Raw genomic sequence first — 13,044 nt, forward strand, 5'->3', positions numbered from 1 at the left:
AGGTAGAACTAAGTGGACAGTGGACAACGAAATGTAATTTCTATTCATGAAAAAGTAAGGCCTCCAAGGACCATTACAAAAAATAGGGCCTCCAAGGGCCATTACAAAAAGTAAGACCTCCAAGGGCCATTACAAAAAAAGGGGGGCAGGAAGTCGTGCCCAAGAGGGGAAAGAGGAGGAGCTCAAGACACCCTGTGACTGCCACCTCGTGATGGATGTGCCGCAGGGACCTCTGCGGCAGCGTCAGTGCCCTGCTCGTCGTCGCCAGCCACCAGCGGATCAGGGAGGACAAGGCCCGTCAAGACCACGGCCGGGTTGGATTCCTTGACCTGCTCAAGACAATCAAAGAATCCCAGCTTGTAGGATTCACTGGACAAACTAATAAGTTCATCCTCTTTCTTCCGCACGGCCTCCTCGACGGCCGCTGTTTGTCTCTCCCGGGCCCTTTCCCTCTGTGCATTAAGGGCTTCGGCGGCCTTCTGCTTCTGCGCGGCCATATCATCTTTGAGCAGTTGTACCTTCGCGTCCCTCTCCCCAATTGATCTTTGGAGCTCGGCTGCCTCCTGCATCAATTGGCCGCTCTCCTCCTCGGACTTAGTGATCGCCTCAGAAAACTTCCAGCTCTTCTCCTGAAAGTCATTATAATACAGTCCGATCTGCAGCTTGTGGACCCCGAATACACACTTGCTCGGGTTCAAGCGAAGCTTATACTTCCGGAACGTTTCAAATTTTTTTTTCAGAACTACGACATGCTCTGGTCGGATCTTAGATTTAACAATCATGTCATCGACGTAAACCTTGACTTTTTTGTGAATCATGTCATGCAGTAAGGTGATAGCCGCCCTCTGATAGGTTGCCCCTGCATTCTTCAGCCCAAACGACATCACTCTGTAGCAATACGTTCCCCATGGAGTGGTGAACGCCGTTTTCATCATGTCCTCTAGAGCCATCTTGATCTAATTATATCCAGAAAACCCATCCTTAAAGGATAACAAAGCATGATCAGCTGTATTATCCACCAGGAGATCAATGTTCGGTAAAGGAAAGTCATCATTGGGACTCGCCTTGTTTAAATCTCTGAAATCCACACACATTCTGACTTTTCCGTCTTTCTTGGGCACCGGTACTATGTTAGCCAGCCATTCTGGATATTCAACCACTTGAATTAAACTTACATCCAATAGCTTTTTGACTTCATCATAGACTTTCAACTCCCACTCTGGTTTTAATTTCTGAAGTTTTTGCTTTTTGGGCTTGGCACTTGGGATTAGGGGAAGACGATGCAGAACGATGTCTTCGCTTAATCCCGGCATCCATCATAGGACCAAGCAAAAACTTCTTTGTATTCCTTAAGCAAAGTGATTAATTCTTCACGCTCCTCCGTGGATAACGTTTTTCCAATCCGTATTTTTCGGATTAAGGTTTCATCACCTATGTTAACGGTTTCAATTTCTTCTTCAAGTGGTTTAGCTCGGCGCTGCTCCTCCTGAGTAATCATGTGTTTGATCTCAGGGGGAGTTTCGTCGACATCCTCATAAGAGGGGGAGTTTTGATCATTGTTATTAGTTTTATCAATTTGAGAAGCAGAAATAGAGACATGAAGATATTGAAACGAGTTCTTTATTTCATTCATAGAATCAAGAATTACATTGTTGATCAATTGGCCCATAGCAGGCTCTACATTTGTATCATCAACTGAAATGTTGACACCTGACTCAACTGGACTATTTATAGACTTTGTGGTGAATTCTATAACGGACTCATCTTCATAGACAGCATCTATACCGGAGGACTCGCCATCTACACCAGGAACGTATAAGCTTCCTAAGGTACCTGCATCCAAAGAATTGTTAGAAATAACAGACTTTGTATTTGACTCGGAAATAGACACATACTTAGAAACATTAGACTCTTTTGGAGGAACATGACCATACTGAAGAACTATTTGAGGAATGACCTGAGAGGTCCAGTTATCAAGGGGTACCTCAGCTGGGGTAATTCAGCCCTTAGGGTTCAGAAGGCGCGCATCTTCTCCGATCATGGCAATGACCGGTGCCTCAACCTCGAAGAGGGAGTCCAGAAGCTGCGGCTCTAATTTCTCAGCCCAGTCAGATTCCTGCTTTTCAACTACTGCAATCTGCCCATAGAAGTACTCATCTGGTAATTCCTCAGTGAAGAAAATTTCAAAACCTAGTAGCTCTTTCCCAGACTCATCAAACCACGGCTCGGGGAAACCATAGAACGGGCAATCAACTCCTTCCCTCATGTACTTACCATTCATCATCAGACTGAACAGTCCCATAGGTAGCTCTAGGCCCTGACAACGCAGCTCTGCCCACTTCAGCATGTACTGTTTCCTTTCCCTGATCTCTTTTCTGGGAGGTTCATATCCTAGCCCAAACAGATTATTCGAGACCTTCAGCTCCGGCCACTCAGTTAAACCTTGCAGATTTCTCCCCAGACCAGTTCCAGGAATATACCCGTATCGGCGCATTATTCGTGCTACCTGCACATTTGCGCTGGACAGAAACAAAACTTCCTCATTCATAGCTTCTTCCATAGTAATGGTCGAAACTTCAAGTGAAAATCCAGTCAGACTGACATCTCTGGTGATAATTCTGTTATTCTTGATGAACTTGAGTTTTTGATGGACAGTGGAAGGAACAACTCCGACCCTATGAAGCCAAGGTCAACCGAGAAGGAGAAAGAAGGAGGTTTTGATATCTAGAACCTGGAATTCTACGTCAAACATTTCACCTCCAATCTCAATTTTGGTGACCAAAGTTCTAATGACATCCCTTCTGGTTCCATCGTAAGCTAGTATCCCCTGCTCTGACAGGATAAAGTCATTTGGCCCAAACCCCAAGGCAGTAGCGGTGCTCAAGGGACACACGTTCATAGCTGACCCATTGTCAACCAAAACCTTTGGAACCTTCTTTTTATTTCACAATACGGTAATTCGGAGAGATTTCGTATGATTCTTGCCCTCTGGAGTCAGATCTTCATTAGAAAAGGACACGGTCTTAACCACTCTGGCCATGGATACCAGTCCAACTAGCTCATCAGGGGTTATATCAACAGACACCTGTGCTGCATTCAATTCACGAAGTATGACTTGACGGTGCTTAGGAGATGACATTAGCAGACCCCATATGGAAACATTAGCCTGAGTCTTCCTAAGTTGCTTCAACAGAATATCTTCATCTTCGTCAGGACTCAACCTCTGATTCTGGTTTTCAACAGCTCTGGCAATCTCAGCAGGATTATCTTCTCTCAGCTCAGGAGGCTTAAACACACGTCCACCACGGGTAACATGGCAAACCTCATCACAGGGATCGTTCAATAGCAGCAAGTCCTCGTCCTCAAGCTTAAGGACATATGGGGCTTTGTTTTTCTCCTCTTCCTCCTCGTATCTGAGGATATAGGGACATTCGGAAGATTCCCCAGCTTCTTTGCTATGGGACAAGACATAAGGCTTTTCGCATTCAACTTCCTCATAATCGGATTCCCATCTCAAGATATACGGCTCTTCAGAAATAACGGCGCATATACGGGAATGATCCAGGACAATTTCTTCGATAAGAATAGCATAGACATTTGGAGGAGGCATAGCATGCGTTGGCAATGGATTCCTGGTGACATTAGGAAGAGCTTCCACCGCGATTTCTTTTGCCTCAATCTTATTCTGGATCTTATGCTTTAGTGCCAAACATCTGTCAGTCAAATGCCTAACACTTTGGTGATATTCGCAATATTGATCTTTTCTCCAATATTTCGGGAGAGGATTGGGAACTTCCCGGGGTTCTAGCAGAGTGATCTTCTTGTCCCTCAACAGCTTTCTGAGAGCTACAGACATGGAATATGGTAAAGGAGTGAAATGTTTGGGCTCGTTCCTCTCCGGACGACCTCCTTCTTGATTGGACGAACAGTATTCACATTGTTAACTTCCTTCGGAGGCGCCATAGGCCTTTTTCCCTCTCTGACATCTGAGGAGGAGGTCCTAGTTCTCAGGCCGCCCTTAGCCAATATATCTTCGATTCTCGTCCCGGTCTTGATCAGGTGATCAAAAGTCATTGAAGTACTGGATTGACATATGAGGAAAGTAAAAAGGGGAAAGATTTTTTATAGCAATTTTGATCAGACCTTCATCTGGCAACTTGTTGGTCATTTGCTCCGCCTTTCTCCTCCACCGTCGAATGAAGGAAGTAAAGGTCTCATTAGGTCCTTGCTTCAGCAGTTTTAGATCCCTTTTTGTCACGTCAATCCCTCCTTCCATAGAGAATTGTTGGACAAATTTGTTAGCTACGCCTTCAAGGGTCCTGATTTCTTCTAGCTTCAGATGCAGAAACCACTTCTTGGCTGTACCAGTTAGAGTTCTAGGGAACACTAGAGCAATCTGCTCTGAGGATAAACCATGCTGCTGCAACAGAGGAAGGACTGACTTAAGATGGCTACGAGGGCACCCCATTCCGTCGTACTTGTCGAAGTCTGGCATTTTGAACTTGGGACCTTGGCACTTCATGTTTGCCATGTCTCGGGTCAGCTTCTCAATTTGGTCAGCTAGTCCTTTTGCTTTATCAGGATTTCTCAGGTTAGGAAGACAGTTCTCTTCTGCATACTGGTCCTCGTCAAAATCTTCCAATTCAGGCAATACAGCAGGCCTGGAAGAAACAAGAGGGATGGAAGGTATAACTGGAGGCTGCTGATGGGCAGGCTCTTTAGAGGCAGAATGACGGTCATTTTTCAAGAGGGCTATATCATCCTTCATGGCATTCAGCTGAAGAAGAATAGCCTTCATCATCTCATTCATATCAGGACTGTTGTTTCCGGTCTCTTATATTGATTCAGATGTAAGTTGAATTGGTGAAAGTATTTCTGGAAGACCAAGTAGAAGTGGTGCAGGAGAAGTAAAAGACTCTGGAGAAGAAGAATGTCTACTCAGCCTGGAATCTGAAGACTGACGGGACTAGGCCGGTTTTGAATTGACTTTCTTGGGAGCGATGGTGTTCAGTGAAGACTCCTGAATGGAAGTTAATACGTTAGATTGCATATTTGATAATTGAGATAGAATACTTCACACAAATTCAAGACGAGAGAGATAGAAAAGAACACATTTTCATTGATCACAAATCAAACTGCAGTTACGATTGATAAAACATGTTACTTTTAATTACAAGTAAATGAAACCAAGTGAGCATAATGAAACTTGAAACTAAAAATGACAATTGTATGAAAATGGTCTTCAATGCTCCATGATCCGAGCTCTCTTCGCTGCAGGCTCTTCTGGTAACTCCTTCCGTTGGACTTTAGATGATAGAGCAAATCTCTTATCGGTAACCTTGTTTCTCCACGCAGCTACAATAGACTTTATGAGACCGGGCGTAAGCTTTTCGCGAGGAGGGGTTACAAATCCGGGAGGACATGGATTTCCCGTGATCTGGTAAAGCAAATGAGTGGGTGCATAAAAGGTTGACTTTTCCAAACCCATAAGATACACAAATGGATGCGGGTAGGTACTAGTGAAATTGATCATTCTCCACGTGCTGCAACCAATTATGCCACTCATCAATGGATTGGGGTTTATTGGCCATTGGTTGCCATGAAAGGTGACCCTTGAGGGTGTACTGAAGGGAGCTCTGTGGCCGAAGGATGGTAAGTTTTTCACAAAGCCACAAATAGAGCAGTTTGACACACCCATGGAAATTATCCTTAATCTCTCGCCGAGCAATAAGATCCAGCCCAGAGAAGGTTTCCTCTAGCATGATTGGGACAGGATTCCTTCCTTCGCTAATTTGATCGACTACATTCAGTAAGGTCACAGGGGCAATACTAGAGTCTTCACGGATAACGTGACGTGCAAGGACATAAAAGATTAGGGCATTGCGCCGATAATTTTGAAAACGGGAATCGGCAGGGTCAACATTTTTAGAAAAACACTTAATGAGGTCATCGAATTGCACGCACGTGTCTTCGAAATAGGGCATAACATCAACAGTTTTGCTATCCAAAAGCTTAAAGAAAAGGGAACGAGGAGACTCTACACTCGAAGGCTGGATCCAAAGTCCCTCAGGTGGGAGTTCTAGTAGGGCGCACCAATCGTCGAATATTGGACAGATTTCAAAGGAACCAAATCGAAAGACATGGAGAATGGGATCCCAAAGCCTTGCAGCTGCTTGAAGAAATTGCCAATTCACACCGGATGCGCTCAAATGATTGAACGTGCTGATAAACCTGTCAGCCATACTCCACTGTGTACGCTCGCGCGAGAGAGCTCTAGTTGACTCAATTATCCAATCCCTCATCACCTTGTTCGACATGATTTAACCTAATCACAAATAGGATAAGATCAGAAGAGAGTGAAGATAACCTTGAATAACGAAATAATAGGGATAAATTTTATCAACCATATGGGAAGGATACGACTGGTGACACTGAATTTCGTTCATCAATGATCAAGGATGATCAATAGATCAGAAAGGTAGATCAGAAAGGTAGATCACGACCACAAAATGACAGAAGTAGGTCATAGACTGGATCTCAAATCTGACGATGAACATCGACAACTGTATGATCAAGAGGATCGATAATGATAGATCATGGTCACAGAGATAGCGGACAAACCATCAACCATATCTAAGACAGAGCAGGTGAATAAGCGAAATCTAGCCTAATGAGTAATACATATACACAGCCTGAATCTATGACACATCAAAAGAATGGTGTAGATACCCCCATTTTGCTAGACTTTAAAAAAAATAATAAGATTTGGTAGTTTGTCAAGTTTCGAGTCCGTATTCCACCTAGGATTAGGCATCTGTGCATTTTAAGGTAGATTTCGCTTCATTGAAGAAATTCTGAAGTTGATTCGCAATCCTGAAAGTCTCTAGGGGGTTCCTTTGGCCTCTGAAAGATGAAAGTTCAAGTTTCCAAGCAAATAAAAAAATCTGCTATTTTTAGAATTTTTTTAGAATTTTCTGGGTTTCCCTCATTTTTGCCTATTTTGCACTGCAGGGGTATTTTGGTCATTCCCGATGTGTCTCGTTTGACCCCCGAGTTATATTTGAGAAATCTTGAGTGATTTCACAAATTTTGAAAAAGCTGCTATTTTTAGAAACTCATGGGGCTTCCACATTTTCATCATCTTATGGATATTTCAATCATTTCTCATATATCCAAAACCATCTTGAGGGTACGCCTGATAGATTAGGAGTAATTTCGTAAGATTTGGGAAACCTGCTAAATTTAGATCTCTCAAGATTTTCTCTTAGTCTTGCACTGGTATTTTAGACATTTCTAAAATATCATATTTGGTCCCTAAGATTGTGTCTAAGAAATCTTGAGTCCGTTCATAAATTTTTAAAAATCTGCTATTTTGGAATTTCTCAGGATTTTCCCTAGTCTCGCCAAATTCTAGTACCTCGGGGTAATTTGGTCTTTTCCTGTGTAATTCTTTTGATCCCCGAAATATGTCTGAGAGATTATGAATGATTTCCTGAATTTTGAAAACCTGCTAAATTTAGAATTTCTCAGGGGTTTCGCTTAATTTGGAAATTCTAAGTGTTGAGGGCATTTTGGGTATTTTCAGGGGATACCAAATGATCCTGTTTAATATTACTCACCGAAAGGACCCAATTTTAAAAGTTTCTATTTTTGAAGTTTGACCACAAAGACTTTCCATTTTTAATTTTTTCCTTTAGAGGTGAATCAATCTGAGGGTATTTTGGTCGCATTTGGATGTCTAACAGTCAAATAGGGGCATTTTGGTCCGAAAAGTTATTTTCCAAAAAAGATGGTCCGATCATGTGTGAGGGATGCACCATAAATGTCAAATGGGTTGGGTCCATATATAGAATGTTGAATTTAGAAAGATTTTATTGAATTTTTACGGAAAAACCCGAAACCCGTGTGAAATGGCCTATTGGGCTAAAGCCCGAAAAGATGGAGCTTATGTGGGTTCACCCATATGGGTCGACCACCATGGTGGGCGCCCCACATGGCTGACCCACATGAGTTGAGCACCCAACCTTGTTGATGTCACAATGGTGACATCATATTTGTTAAAAGAAAAATAAAAAGAATAAAAAAGAAAAGAATGAAAGAAGGAAAATATGAATGATTGCTTAAAAATGTTTTCTTCCAAAGAAGCAATGTGGAATGATAATAGCATATCTTGATTGATAAGAAATTAAGATTGGAATCAAATCCAATTTGGAAACAAGAAAGAAAGAAAGCAAGAGGGGAAAATTAGAAACAAGCCAAAAATGAGAGCTCTCACATTGGAAACTACTATTTCTCTCTTAACCCTAGCTTTTTTTGTATAAAAATCAAAGCAAACAATCCTAGAAATGATGGAAAAATCCAAATTCGTCAATTTTCTCTCTCCTCCAAAGAAATTTTTTTCTCTCTTGAAGTGTGTTCATATCTCTCAAGTGTTCTTCACAAAAGGAATTCTTGAATTCATTTTTCTTCTTCAACAAATCACAGATCAAGGATCTTTGAGGTGTTCTTTGGGTCTTCTTCATCATATAAAAGGGTGCGACAAAGCGTATACCTCGGATCTACGCACCCTAGAGACAAGGAACGCGATCAACGGTAGGATCTTTATCTTTGTAATATCAAAAGTAGAAAAGCATGCTATGGTTTTACTTTTGGTAGATCAAATCAATGAATTTTTCCTTGAAATTTCAGTATGTAATGAGTTTCTTTCGTTTTTTATTCAATATGGATTTCAATCGGATTATCAAAGCAAGTGTTAGAAAACGTGGGTTTCTTTAAAAAATAATATTTTCTGGGTTTTATATAAAATACAAAACTACTGGAAACTTAATTTCCAACCGCGGTTCAGCCGTTTTATTTTTCATTCTATTTTTCAAAGAATAACCCCGAAAATGGTTATTTCTTGATGAATGGAGCCAAAAGTATATCAAATCATGTCTAAATTTAGTGAAAGTTTGTTTCCAGTAGTTTTACAAATTTTTTGGAGTTTATTTAATTGGATTATTAATTATTTTAAATTTTGGCTATTTTTAATAAATACCAAATCATTTTAAAAATTAATAAAACTTTCCAGAATTAAAGCCTAATAATAAATGGAAGTTTTCATTCAAAAATATCTTAAAACAAATATGGTTTTTACTATTTTCTAATCGCTTCCCCGTTTTACGTGCCATAATTTTTTTCTTATTAAATTAATATATTTTTAAAATTTTTCTTTACAAACTAGTAACTTTGGTTACTGGAATGTTAGATAAATATTTTTAATTAATTTTGCAAAGATTTGATAAGGTTTTACAATTTATTTTAATAAACGGGTTTTAATGCTTAGGAAACAAATTGATCTCTTATATTTAAAAACCAATTTTATGGAGGGGATTTAAGTTTTAAGTTTTGAAATTTTGATAATAAATTCTATAATCTATTATATATCTACTGGAATTTTTCATTTGATTTTAGGATACCATTAGGTTTGCTTTTTAAGTAAGTCTTTGGTTTCATCTGATTTTTGTATGAATTTAAATGGGAATCAAATCATCATAAAAATCCATGAAAGTCATACAGTAGTCTAATTTCATGATTATCTTTATACCGTAAGAGTTTAAGTTGATTTGAAATTGATATGCTATAGGTTACTGTGTTAATCTATAATCTGATTTGAATTTTGAAAAATCGGACATTGATATCTAATCTTAATGATAATTCATGCAAATTTTTCGGTAAGCTATATTCATTCCTATCTTGTTACTGTAGAAATTTCAATTTATTTTGAATTTTTTTGCAATGAGTTCATTTGTAAAATAATTCATGTGATCTGAAATTGATAAAATCTATTAAAAATTGAAATTAATCAAAATCATTATGAAAACTTCCATGGAACCTTAAATTTCTGTCACGTATTCATTCCTTAAGCCGCTCAAACAGAAATCTTAGGAGTCTTAGTTTCCCTTGTAAAATGGCCATGCTAGGATAATTTAGATGCCGAGATCGCATCCATAATCGTATCCCAATTGCAATTGATCCTTGACAATTTGAGTATTTAAATTATAGCATGTTATTGGCTCCGATGTCTACTGTCCACGGAAATCTTGAGAAATATGCCAGGCAATAAGGTGCTATAACTTAAGTATTAAATTGCGCAAGGGAAGAGCGCACGATTCCCTTCTATGGATGCGATTCAAGGCTGAGGCTTGCGAACCATAGAGCCTTTGGTATTCCTTAGATGTTTAGGAACCGAAAATCCTTGAAATCTGAAAATCATTAACTTCAACAACTTGAATCAATTTACCTCATGTCTTTCGGAACCGTTGGATTGCGGTTTCCATCGTAGGAACCATTAGAGCCGTATTTAGGAACACTTGTGTCATGTTGTGTCCTAAGTTTTAGGGAGTCCTAGAGTTAGGAGTCCAGCCTCATCACGGGCGTTTGCTATGGGTAGCAACCGTGCCATAGATCTAGTTACACTAGTTACCCTCTTTTTTCATAGGACAAGCCTAGTTACCTAGGACGTAGGTTAACCTGCATTAGTCTAAGGGACAACTTGCACTTAGATAGGATCATATAGCATCTTAGATGAAGTCCTAGGATAATAAAATCTTCAAATTGAATTAAATAACTTCTCTTAAAACTGTTGAAACAGTCAATCCAGTCTAGATCGGTGTCCTAGATGAGTTAGGCATAAGTAGCTTAGCTTAGGTGCACCGAACTACGTCGACTCTGATCCCAGTGAGGCTTGGGTACGTAGGCAGCTTGGATGCTCGATGGCATACCAATCACGAGTCGGCTCCACACATAAGTGGGGTTTTGTACATTAATCCTTAAATTGAAAGTAATTAAATCACTTAGGACTTTCCATGAAATTAGAAGTTTAGGAGAACTTTCACTTAGATTGAATTCAAACAAATTAAGAAAATCAAGATACACAATTAGGAATTACATTGAAATTAGATCTTAGGATGCATGTAACATAGTTCGCACATTAATATAGAGTTAAATGAGCCATTTAAAAGAAATTCGAAAGAGTTAGCTTTTGGAATTGAAGACCGATTATCGGGCAGGAATGGTGCATGTGGTGGTAACTTCCCATACCTTCCATTCTCGTAATCAGGTAACGAGTCTAGATTTTTGGTCAACTATGGGTCCTAGATCCCTCATCTAGGTGGCGACTCTGTCACTCTCTTTTACGTGGAATTCGGATTGCCTTAGTAATCCCAAGTTCACGGAAAAGATGAATTAAATCACACCTTGCTAGGCTCAGCGGCTTACCCCTGCCCTTACGGGTACTGGGTTGCACGTTTGTTTGCACCCTATGGCTTGGTTGCTGCCTGCTTGGTTGGGTAATTAAAATCAATAATAAAAAGCACACGCCATTCGCGTGGGTACGAGAGACCAAGAGAGAGAGTAGCGGCACGCGCCCCACCCCTCTCGCGGGATCGGGTCCCACAAATGGGTACACAGTCGAAGGGTAATATACATATATGGCAAGGATCTATGTACCCAACATGAATGAACTCACGATCAAAGGGCAATGAATAGACCGTGGCCAAGAGAGTGACGAGTATAAACCACTAATCAGGTGACTCTAAAAGAATGCACATATGATTGATTAAACCAGGAATCCCTCATTAGAAATGGGGGTTCTAATCTAACCAACCGACAAAACAGAATATACACACGAGATTCGTACAATCTGAAGACAAAATGACAGATATAGTCCCAACAACGGTTGTAGACACCCCATTTTGACCGGACCCAGGTTCGCTGTGTTGGTGCGAAGCCTCGTCAAATCAGTGAGTTGGGGTCCCAAATTGAACATTGGAGTAGCTTAAGGTCTCCCATATGTGTCCGTAAAATTTCGTCGAGATTCGGACCCGTTTGCTCAGGGAACGAGCCGAGAGAATGCGCGCAATGCGAATCCAAAAGGGGGGCGAATTTATCTGCACCAGGGGGTGTATTTATAAAGCCATTAAATATAAAGTTGAGAAGGAGGGCGATTTATCCTGCGATGGGCGCGCCCGGACCTAATAGGACAAATCTGGCGGGCGCGCCTCATCAATTCCCGCGCGCCTCATCAGGTGGGGGTGCGGATATCAACACTATTACTTTAATATATAAAAAAAATCGAGAAAAAGAAAAAGGAAACTGTTCATGTTCTTGTGAAAATTAGAGAGAGAGAGAGAGAGAGAGAGAGAGAGAGATATTTGGGGATTTCCTTTTTCCTCCGATCGTCTTCTTCGACCTAGCTCCGGCAAGCCTCCGGCCGAGCTTCGATTTTCTTCTTCTTCTTCTTCTTCTTCCGATTTCCTTCTTCTTCTTCTCCCAATTTCCTCCACCTCCACCACTATCTCTCATGCCTTCGAATCCGTCTGTGAAAAAGGAGATCTCAGATCTGAGAAGATGGGGAGATTTTTCATTTTAGTCTGAGCAAAGAACGAGAGAGAGAGAGAGAGAGGGAAAGAGTGAGAGAGAGGTGGAGAGAGGTTTCTCTTCTCCGGTGACTTGATCGGAGCTCCGGTAAAATCATGTTTCACAGGTTATTTTCTTCTTTCCTCGGCCTATCTCCGGTTTAAAAAAGAAAAAATTCTAGATCTACTCTTTTTCTCCCTAAGATCCATCTCAGATCCCCATTTATTCTAGCAATTTTTTGCCAAATTCCGTTCATATCTCCGATCTAAATTTAGAAGCTCTGAAATTCCGATCTAAGCAACTTAGCTTCAGATCTCTTGTTTTTTTTAGCTTAGAAATTATGATTTGTCATGAGTTTGTGTGATCAAACCCTAGATCTGATCAACCAGGTTTAGATCTGTCCATCTTCATCTTCCTTTTCACTTTAAAAACCTAATTCAAGTTGTATTTTGAAGATTTCTTGGTTAACTTTCGGCCAATCTTCAGCGAATAATTTCTTCTCCGGCAAACCTCGGTAAACCTCCGATTTGAACAATACCGACTCAAATTTATACATTTCAAAAGCTCAGATCTGAGAGGAGAATGATTTTATAAGGAAATTTGGACGGGGTTGAGATCTTTCTTTCAGGCGAGATTCGTTAGAAT

The sequence above is a fragment of the Tasmannia lanceolata genome, unplaced genomic scaffold (genome assembly GCF_043159265.1).
Source record: "Tasmannia lanceolata isolate RefF3 unplaced genomic scaffold, GAP_Taslan_0.1 ptg000023l, whole genome shotgun sequence".
Classification (NCBI taxonomy): Eukaryota; Viridiplantae; Streptophyta; class Magnoliopsida; order Canellales; family Winteraceae; genus Tasmannia; species Tasmannia lanceolata.